Source organism: Musa acuminata, chromosome BXJ2-6 (assembly GCF_036884655.1).
Source record: "Musa acuminata AAA Group cultivar baxijiao chromosome BXJ2-6, Cavendish_Baxijiao_AAA, whole genome shotgun sequence".
Classification (NCBI taxonomy): domain Eukaryota; kingdom Viridiplantae; phylum Streptophyta; class Magnoliopsida; order Zingiberales; family Musaceae; genus Musa; species Musa acuminata.
The window spans coordinates 30,702,741-30,713,949 of record NC_088343.1 but is presented as its reverse complement, the minus strand read 5'-3'; the positions used below and the strand labels follow the sequence as shown (position 1 = coordinate 30,713,949).

Here is an 11,209-nt window from a genome sequence, read left to right as displayed (position 1 = left end):
GATGACAACATTAATATCTAAAAAAATCATTCCCCAATAAATATCTTTTCGATTTTTAAATTTAAAATTCAGATTATTCAAAATAAATTCTTATATTATTTTTTCGGTGTTTAGTAAATGCAGGAGCCTTTTTACAATGGGTTTTTATGATCATTACTCTAATCCTAATCATCAGAATAGTTTTATAGTACTCATAAGCTGGCTTAATTACGATCGTGATATCATGACATATCAAATTTGGTATATAATAACAAAGTGACCGACTTACTATGGTATCACCAATATTTAACTATATGATTATGAGGTCTCGAATGTGTGTTGAACACATGAGTTATTGACCATGGGAGAATCATTGAGATATTAAGTTATCAGCCACCTAATGTCCAGACGTGGAGCCACATGTCAATTCCTATTACAGTGTTAAAATTTGTTTTTTTTTTTTTTTTTTTTGTCTCCACGGTGAGAAGAAGACAAAAACTGGTTGCAACTGACGTGTTTTTTCTCGAGGAATACTTGTACCAAACCAAATAGCATGTTTAGGCGTATTTTTGAGGTCATTTCTTCGATTGTTTTTAGTTACATTTAATGTATTTCTTAATTTAATTGAACTCAGATTTATTTGTTTTCTCTAAAGTTTGTATGTATTTGACTATAAAATTAAATATCTAGCTAGTCAACGTTGAATCTCATAACGATGAAGTCAATTATCATTTGTTGATCTAATTTATACGTTGAAAAAAGTATGCAGGATTAACTACGATGGCAGTAATACATGCAGTAGGTGTTATGCTAGAGTCAAGACCAAGATCATATTGGGAGTTCAAGAGTTCGTCGGAAGTCCGGACGTTCATTGGAAGTTCTGCGGGAACTAGCCGAGAAGTCCAGGAGCTTACCATAGAAGCTCATCAGAACTCGCCAAGAAGATCGTTGCAAAGTCCAGGAGCTTGTCGGGAGTCAGCCGGAGCATCACCGAGAGTTCATCGGATATTCGATGGAAGTACGCTGGAAGCTCATCAGAAGAAGCGATTGACGCACTGGAACACGAATTGTAGTAATGATGGCTTAATTGTCGTAGTTAGAGTGTAGATTAAATTAGGATTAGAAGGTGATCCCACTAACTTAATCAGGAGCCAATTGGACCCTTAACAGACCCAAATTGGATCGAATGGAACAGCCCATTCGGTCCTTGAAATCCTAGCCGACGGTGGCACCACGTGGGAGATTCGGTCTCTGTCACGCCCCTCAAAATATCGACAATATTTAAAATTTTCATCACAACTAATCCAGGATCCAAACACACATTTGAGGTCACTAAGAAAACATTCAGATCAAAAATTTCATCTCTATAGTCTACAATTTCATAACCCTATGCAGTTCATAAACATCCCACACATCACTCGATAATTCAAACAAACTGAACTTAACTCATCAAAATAATAACCACAACATAATTTCACAAGTGGGGAAGTCTATGCAATCACCAAACCAACGATTACCATAAGTTCGTATCATTACATGAATTTAACTTAACATTCCAAAATCCTAAACATGAGGGATCCTTTAACTTACACAAAATCCACAGGTTTAGATTCATCATCAACATTTCATTAGATGCAGAGTGGCTTATATAACAAATACATATATGCTAACTCAGATCTACCCAAAATCTTCTAACTTTCCACTGCCTCAGCCCAATCTTAACATTTAAGCAAGCGATACGCTATCCTGAAAAATTTATCAACAAACGGGGTGAGCATATAGAGCTCAGCAAGTGACTAACATATCCATATTAAAATAAGACAATTTCCAAAGAGATAAAGTTTCATAATACGAGGCAGAATATACGAATTCGTAGACATAATATTATTAGGTGCAGAATCACAATTGTCCTTTCAATCATACATATTTGGTTCATAACATACGGGGCATAGAGTAATTGGAGCATATCAGAAACGAATGAAACGTTTTGGAGCATAACAATAACAAATGAAACATATCGGAGCTTATCAATGGCATATGAAATGTTCGGAAGCATATCAACAGCGTATGGAACATTTCGAAGCATAACAACAATGAATGAAATATTTCGGAGCTTATCAATATCACATACCAAACAGAAGCTCAAACGTCGTCTTTGACGTTGCATTCATATCATTCTTATCCAAAGCATGTACAAAAACACATAACCAAAGCTCTGGATATCATATCAAACATACAGAAGGTGTAGTGGGACCTCAAACAGAACGTGATACATCCATTTCTGAATGACCACTAGACAGAAGTCTCCCACGTCTGGGAGCTCCATCCACCCACGTCTAGGTGAAGTCAGAAGGGGCCGGCAGAGCAACGCAGGCTCTAAGCACATACCCTTTACCATTTCTGGCAAAGGTCCAGACAGTCCCACAATCACCAGAGTACAAAAGGGCAGTTTAACAATAAGTAGCATATATCGGAAGCACACGCGGAACAACAAAAACATACGTGTGCCTTTTCGAGACAATACGATGCAAGGAACAAAGCTCTCACAAATGTATTCAGATTTGAAATGAAATGAAAGCCAGAGTATATAGGGATTCCAAGCAATCATATTTGGCTCAATTCAAATAAGAAGAATAGATGAATTCAATATCCAAAGGAACGAAACAGAATACGCGAAATCGACCAAAGCTCGATTTCTGACAGAATTCCAATGGCACATAGAACAAATATTTCAGATTATCAATTATGCTCCAATACCCATAAGAAAACTACTGTCGAAAGATATATCAATCTGTTTTCTGTCGAAACAAGTTTCGTACGAATCAGGGTTTCCCACAAGGAGTTACCTTTGATTTGGTAACACAAGGTCAAGGACACAATCACTATTTTACAGAATACATAGGGTCGGATTCAACAGATAATAGGGTAGGCATTTGAATTCCAAAATTTTCAAACTATATGTCAAAAGAAAGGTCTGTAAGTCTAGTTTCGGACGAAGTCAGTTTGGTACAAATCAGAATTTTTAACAGAGAGTTATAGGCATTTTAGTATCGAAAGGTCAGAAATCTTGATCCCTGTTTTGCAGCATCTATAGGCTCATTTGAAACAGATGATTGGGTAAGTATTCGGTGTCCAAAATCTACAAAATCAGTGTCAAAAGAAAGTTATAAGAGTCTAATTTCAAACAAAATAGTTCCTACCTGAATTCACATTTTGTACTCAAAATTATAGCTGAAACAGTGTATAGGGGTCAGTTTACCAAAATAATTTCAGAATCCATGGTTCTATGTCCAAAGAGAGACATATCAGTTTCTAGATAGAAATCCTTCAGTTTATTTTGAAACAACATAAAAACAGAGACTAATTTTCTATAGGATGGGGTTCGAAACACTTGCCTTTGGGAATTTTGACCCTAAGTGAAAGGATTTGGGCAAGAACCCTTAAAGCCCCAAATTTTTTTTTTCTTCTTCTTCTTCTTCTTCTTCTCCTTCTTCTTCTTCTTCTTTCTTTCCCTGGTCATCCACGCAGCTGCCTTCTCTGCTTCCTTAAGAACGAAGGCAGAGAGGCTTAAGCGGTGGAATTTGTCATTTTGTGCGTTTTGTAGTTTAGTCCTTATTTTTATCATATTCACGATTAGGTCCTTAGGGTTTACATATAGGTCCTCAGATTCTTTCTTTTTTTTTTTGAACAGATCTCCCAAATCTTAAAAATAAGTTACCTCTGATTCATACTCTATTTCTTTTGTCAATTTAAAATAGATGCTTACATTATCACCAGAAATTTATACGAAAATTCGGAAATGATGGATGTTACAGTCTCCCAAGATTTCTGGGCGGTGGTACCGCCCCTGTCAGGAGGTGGTACCACCGGCAGTTATTACCACCAGTGGTGATACCGCCCCTATCAGGCTATGGTATCACCAGAGCTCGGTCTTTGAGCACTGTCATGCGGTAGTACCGCCTAGTGCCCGATGACAGGCGGTAGTACCGCCCAATAATGGTGGTGGTATCGTTAGGACCCCAGAAATTCGGAAATGGACACTTTTAAGCTCTATTTTTGAACTTATTGGGGCCTATAAAAACCCCACTCTTTCCTACATGAAAGGGCAACAAAAACTTAACATTATCTTGAGTTTTTGAGGCCTTAAAGTGTTGTAAAATCTAGAGTTCTCCTCATTCTTTCTAAGTGTTGAGATCATTCAAGAGAGGAGTGAAACTTGTAAGGGTTGTCTCCTAAGCCCGGTAAAAGGAGAAAAGTTGTAAAAGGGTGGTTGGCCTTCGCCTATTGAAGGAAGGCCTCTAGTGGACACTGGTGACCTCATCGGAGGAGGAAGCCGATAGTGAATGTAGGTCACGTTGACCAAACCACTCTAAAAACTCGGTTTGCATTTACTTTGAGCAACTTTCCTTTATAGCAAACTGCCTCTCCTCCTTATTGTGCCTTAACTACGTCTACTTACATTTTGACGTAAACATTTTCCGAGATCGGCTTTAATCATACAAAGACCTTACAAAACCGATACTTTTCATTTGTGCACTTTACTTTGCTGCAAATCACCTTAGTCCTTTCTTTCTCTTTCACGAAAGGTTTCAAGTTCAAAGTTCTTCCGAAAAGGATTGAGTTGAAACCATTCTTGTTGAATCGACTTTAATCGAAATAAGTTTATTGAAATTATAAAAGTTTTCCGCTATACTAATTTACCCCTCCCCCCCTTAGTGTGCTCTTAATCCTAACAATTGGTATCAAAGCGAAGTTCACTCTTAGTTGGATTAAAACCCAAGAGGGACGACATTTACCAAAAACCAAGAGGGTCACTCAATTACACGTCCGCCCATGTTCAATGGAACGGATTATACCTATTGAAATACTAGAATGAGAATCTTCCTAATTTCTATAGATTTTGAGCTTTGGAATATTATAGAAAATGAATTTCAAAAGTCTTATCTTCCAATGATCGATTGGAATAAATTGGAGAAGGAGACTTTTGCTTTAAATGTCAAGGCTATGAATGCCTTATTTTGTGCTCTCGATAAAAATGAGTTCAATCGAGTTTCGATTTGTGAAATAACTTTTGATATTTAATACACACTCGACTCGCGAAGGCACTAGTAGAGTGAAAGAGTCAAAAATCAATATTTTTGTATATTCTTATGAATTATTTTGAATAAAACCAAGTAAAACCATTGGAGACATGTACACCCGTTTTACGGATGTCATCAATTGTCTAAAATGACTTAGTAAAAGTTTTTCAGATTTTGAGCTCGTTAATAAAGTTTTAAGATCCCTTCCAAAGAGTTGGGACCCTGAAGTCACGACCATTCAAGAGGTCAAAGATTTAAATAACTTTCCTCTTGAAGAACTAATTAGGTCGCTAATGACATATGAAATGACTTGCAAAGCCTATGAAGAGCATGAGGACACCCTTCCAAAGAACAAGAAAGATATGGTACTAAGAACACAAGAAGACCACTTGAGAGGAAACTCAAGTGATGAGAACTTTGATGATGACTTGGCGCTTTTAACAAAGAAATTCAAAAAAATTATTAAAAAAATAAATTTAAAAATGATACTAAAAATAAATTTGAACCCAAGAAAGATATTTAATTTGCTAGGAATGCAAGAAGCCGGGACACTACAAGAGTGAATGTTGCCAAGCCAATAAGAGGACACCAAAAGCAGTTAATTTGCTACGAATGCAAGATGCCGGGACACTACGAAAGTAGTTAAAAAATACTTAGATATCTGTTAGGATCCTTTTATTTTTTCTTTTATTTTCTGTGCTTTTCTTTTATTTTCTACGTATTTATTAAGTATGTTTAGTTTAGCTAAAGTCGGAACTCTATAAATAGGGATGTAACTGCTTCTTTTCGATCATCTATGAAAAATACTATTCTTGTCTTTTGACAAACCCTAGGAGACCGATCTCCTCGAAGCGATCAAGGAGGTTGATCCCCTCGAAGTGATCATCCCTCAAAGGGGTCTTATCAATTGGTATCAGGGCGGCGATCCTTGGCATTCTCGCTGCAACGTAACTAAAAAAAAAAAAAAGGAGGAAAGAAAGAGAGCAGAGAGAGAAGAAGAAGCCACAGCCATGCACCCCTGCTTCCCCTGCTTGCGGCCAGCCCACCGCCGCCCCTGTTCTCCGGCAGGGCGCGCCCTCCCTTGCTACCTCCTTTCCACCGCCGGCGCTGCTCCCCAGCCGATCGACCAACGCCGCCGCTACCCCTCAGCCGGCGACCTCTCCTCCTCGCTTTCCCGTCTCGCTCGAGCGAGAAGGATCACTGGCGTCGTCTCCCTACCAACGGACCACCCATTCGTCGTTGAGACTCTCGGCGACGCTGCCCTAACTTCCCTGCCACCGTGCCCCCCCCCCGGGTCGCAGTCGTAGTCGCTGGTTGCCCCCCTCCTCACGGCGACTGAAATAGGGCAACTCACCGCTGCTGCCCTTGTTTCCAGCTGTGCCTCCACCAGCCGCGCCTCCTCCAGCACTCCTCTTTCCTTCGAGTGTCGTCGCCGCCCAGCCGACCCATCACTACTGTAGGCCACCGTGCGACGACCGCCGCTCGCCTCCCAGCTGCCACCACTCCACCTTGCTCTGCATCTAACCGAAACAGAGCACACTTGCTCTGCCCTTGTTTCAGCCGCGCCACACCTTGCTCTGCATCCAACCGAAACAGAGCACGCTTGCTCTGCCCTTGTTTTAGCCGTGCCACAGTCGCGTGGGTTCCCTTGCTATTGCCGGTTGTCACCACCATCGCTGCTACTGCCCAGCTACTGTGCAGATGCCCTTGACTAGACATTAGAAACAAGAACTGGGGATTACCGACTTGCAATCGCACGCAATAGCTACCGATAACTCAGTGAAGGCACAAATGGAAGCGTTGGAAACCAGAATTGAAAATCGGCTACAAGAAACTCTTCATGATTTCAAAAAGAGCTTGTTAGAGCACTTTAGCATGTTTCAACAAGATGTGAGCTCAAGTTCTACGCTGAACAGATCGAGAGATACAGGAAAAGGGCCCCAGGATGGTGACACACACTACCCACGTATCAGGGTAGAATTTCCACGATAGGAAGATGGGGATTCGACCAGTTGGATCTCTAGGGCGAAATGTTTTTTTCGTTTTCACAGAACTCCAGAAGAATCCAAAGTAGAAGTGGCCTCAATCCAGCTCGATGAAGATGCAATCCAGTGGTATTTCTTCGTGGGAGCAGTTTAAAAGAGGACTTCTTGTTCGCTTTGGCCCATTCGAATATGAGAATGTTGATGGCCAACTCACCAAAATTTGTCAAACTTCTACAGTGTTAGAATATCAGAGTAGATTTGAAAGATTATCCAACCAAGCTAGAGATTGGTCCGAACGATAACTTCTGGGTATATTTATTGAAGGGCTTATTCCCGAGATCCGGTGCGAGATTAAGGCTCGTCAACCTCGCACTATGATAGCTGCGATTTCATTTGCACTCCTACATGAAGAAAAAACCAGTGTGGAATATCGTCGAAACAGAGGTGCCAATAAATAGGTGATTAGCAGGCAACCTACCTCATCTACTCATAGTCGAAACTATAACACTAGCAGACTAACCCGAGAAGAACTCAAAGAAAGGTTAGCAAAGGGTTTGTGCTAGCATTGCGATGAAAAGTGGAGTAAGGAGCATCGATGCAAACAATGAAGACTTTTGATGATTGAACCGATCGAGGAGGAACCAGAAGTAGAAGTATCAGATTCCGATCATGAAGAAGTGGAAACTAATGATGATGTTGAAGCCATCACACATACAGTGCATGCATTGGCTGGCTACTCTAATCCACAAACTATGAAAATTGGGGAAACTCTGAAACACTAGTCTGTCACTATTTTGATTGATACGGGTAGCACTAATAATTTTATGGATAGGAAAGTTGTAGCTCGATTAGCTTACCACATCGAATGTTGTGACAAATTTGAAGTCAAGGTTACCGATGGACGGATTTTAACCTGTGACAGCAAGTGCTCAAAGATAAAACTAATTTTGCAAGGTCAAGAATTATTTGTGGATTTCTTTTTATTACCCTTGGAAGACTATGAAGTGGTGCTCGGAATTGAATGACTATCAACCCTAGGTGATGTCTCCTGGAATTTTTCTAAACTGATTATGAAGTTCTTTATTAATGGAAGACAGGTGACTCTCAAAGGAAGACGTGGAGGTAAGGTTACAACTATCGCTAGCCATCGGATGGAGCGGGTCCTTCGGAAGATACACACCGGATTTTTGGTGCAATTGCATAACATTGAAAAGGAAATGACAGTGAACATTCCAACTATAAATATTGAATCATTGCTAACAGAGTTTGCGGATATATTTGTAGAGCCACATGGACTTCCACCTCTTAGATGTCATGATCATCGGATCCCACTATTACCCGAGAAGGCACCAACCAATGTCCGACCCTATAGATATCCACATTTCCAAAAGGCAGAGATAGAGAGGATTTCACAGAGATGCTCAAAACAAGAGTTATACGAGCTAGTGTTAGCCCATATTCTTCACCAGTCTTACTAGTCAGAAAGAAGGATGGCTCATGGCGGATGTGTGTCGACTATCGAGCACTTAACAACATTACAGTGAAAGATAAATATCCTATTCCAGTAGTGGATGAACTGTTGGACGAATTAGGAGAAGCTCAGGTCTTCACGAAATTGGACCTACGATCGGACTATCATCAAATCAGAGTACATGAAAGGGATGTTCAGAAAACTACCTTCAGGACACATAATGGCCATTATGAGTTTCTAGTAATGCCTTTTGGGTTAACCAATGCACCCTCTACCTTCCAGAGTTTAATGAATGATATATTTCGGGCTCATCTCCATAAGTTTGTTTTGGTTTTCTTTGATGATATTTTAATATACAGTCATTCCCTAGAAAGTCATTTATTACATTTACGAATTGTCTTTAATATTCTTCATGAGCATGGTCTTTTTGTCAAGAAATCCAAGTGTAGTTTTGGGCAACCTGAGGTTAAGTACCTTGGCCATATCATATCTCAAAAGGGTGTTGCGGTCGATCCTTCAAAAATCCAAGTGATGACAGACTGGCCAATTCCAAAGTCAATCAAAGCTTTAAGGGGGTTCTTGGGACTAACAGGATATTATCGAAAGTTTGTGAAGAATTATGGCAAAATTAGTGCCCCCTTGACGTCACTTCTGAAGAAAAATACATTCAGATGGTCAGAAGAGGCAACTTAGGCATTTCAATTCTTGAAAACTACAATGTCTACTACACCCGTGCTAGCTTTACTTGATTTTAACAAGATGTTTGTGATTGAATCTGATGCTTTTGGAGCTGGAATAGGGGCTGTATTAATGCAGGAAGGTCGGCCTATTGCTTATGCTAGTAAAGCTCTTTCCCCTTCCCATTTGAGTTTATCTATTTATGACAAGGAGATGCTAGCCATAATACATGCAGTCACAAAATGGAGACCCTACCTAATTGGTCGACGGTTTCAAATATGCACTGATCACAAAAGCCTCAAATATTTTCTAGAGCAAAAGATTTCTTCTCCAGAGCAACAAAAATGGGTCACAAAGCTACTGGGATTCGATTATGAGATCATTTATAAAAAGGGGAGTGAGAATTTAGTAGCAGATGCCCTCTCACGCCTTCCAGAACAAGCTGAACTAGTAGCTATTTTTATTCCTATTTGCGAGACTTTGGAAGTTATCATAAGGGAATGGTCAAATAATCCTGAGATCCAAAACATCATTAAAAAATTAGAAGAAGCCCCAGGTTCTGTCTCAAATTATAGTTGAGATTCGGTGGACTTGCGCTATAAAGGCCGAATAGTGGTTGCCCCACATTCTTCTTGCTAAGCAATAATTCTAAAGGAGTTCCATTCATTACCAATTGCTGGTCACTCGGGATTTCTCCGCACTTATAAGCGAGTTCGACAACTTTTTTACTAGAAAGGTATGAAAAATTTTATCAGGAAATTTGTTACTGAATGTGATGTTTGCCAACGTCACAAAAGTGAGACAGTAGCCACCCCAGGCTTACTACAGCCCCTCCCTATTCCTGATGCTACTTGGACCGACATATCTATGGATTTCATTGACAGTCTCCCATCATCTCAAGGAAAGAGTACTATACTTGTAGTCATGGATAGACTTACAAAGTATGCTCATTTCTATGCTTTACGATATCCTTATACTGCTGCAAGTGTTGCTCGTATTTTTGTGGAATACATAGCTAAATTGCATGGGAGTCCCCGTTCCATTATTAGTGACAGAGACAAGATTTTTACTAGCTCCTTCTGGACAGAACTTTTTCGTTTATAAGGTACTCAGCTGAATATGAGCACTGCTTATCATCCACAAATAGATGGGCAAACTGAAGTGGTAAACAGGTGCCTAGAAAATTACCTCCGATGCTTTACTAGCCGAAGGAATGGGTCAAATGGCTTCCCTGGGCAGAGTGGTGGTATAATACCTCTTACCATTCTTCAATTAAAATGACTCCATTTGAAGCAGTTTATGGCCAACCCCCACCTACAATTATAAAGTATGTACCCGGTTCTTCTAAAGTTGATCAAGTGGACAAGGAATTGATGGATAGAAATAATATTATTCAACTTTTAAAGGATAACCTCACAGCCGCACAAGCAAGAATGAAACAACAAGCTGATAAACACCGAAGTGACCGAGAATTTACTATGGGTGATTGGGTTTTCCTTCATCTTCAACCCTACAAGCAAACTTCCATAAAGGTCCGATCTTCCATGAAGCTATCTCCTCAGTTTTTTAGGCCTTATAAGGTATTAGAACGCATTGGACCAGTGGCCTACCGCTTGGATTTGCCTGCTAGCTCTAAACTACATCCAGTCTTTCATATTGTATGTCTTAAAAGGAAATTGGGTGAAGATGCAATAGTGCAGTGCCATTTGCCAAACATTTCTACTACTGGGGAAGTTCAAGCTCAACCACAAGTCGTACTTGATCGACGAGCTATAATGTATCGCAGACATCCTGTAACTGAAGTGCTGGTGCAATGGGCCAACTTACCAAAGGAAGATGCCACTTGGGAGTCCTACAACATGCTAAAGGAGAAGTTTCCAGAATTTGATGCTGCTCAACCTTGAGGACAAGGTTGAATTGAAGGAGGCGGGATTGTTAGGATCCTTTTATTTTCTGTGCTTTCCTTTTATTTTCTACGTATTTATTAAGTCTGTTTAGTTTAGCTAAAGTCGGAA

The 11,209-nt window shown here is 40.0% G+C and overlaps 1 long non-coding RNA gene across 1 annotated transcript; it reads right to left on the bottom strand.

The window, feature by feature from the left end:
• Nucleotides 1-1,472: 1,472 nt before the first annotated feature.
• Nucleotides 1,473-3,521, bottom strand: LOC135613579 (uncharacterized). Its single transcript, XR_010487340.1, has 2 exons — nucleotides 3,375-3,521; nucleotides 1,473-1,725 (listed from the first exon to the last, which is right to left on the bottom strand). It is a non-coding gene; the product is annotated as an uncharacterized LOC135613579 (long non-coding RNA).
• Between the last annotated feature and the right edge of the window lie 7,688 nt (nucleotides 3,522-11,209).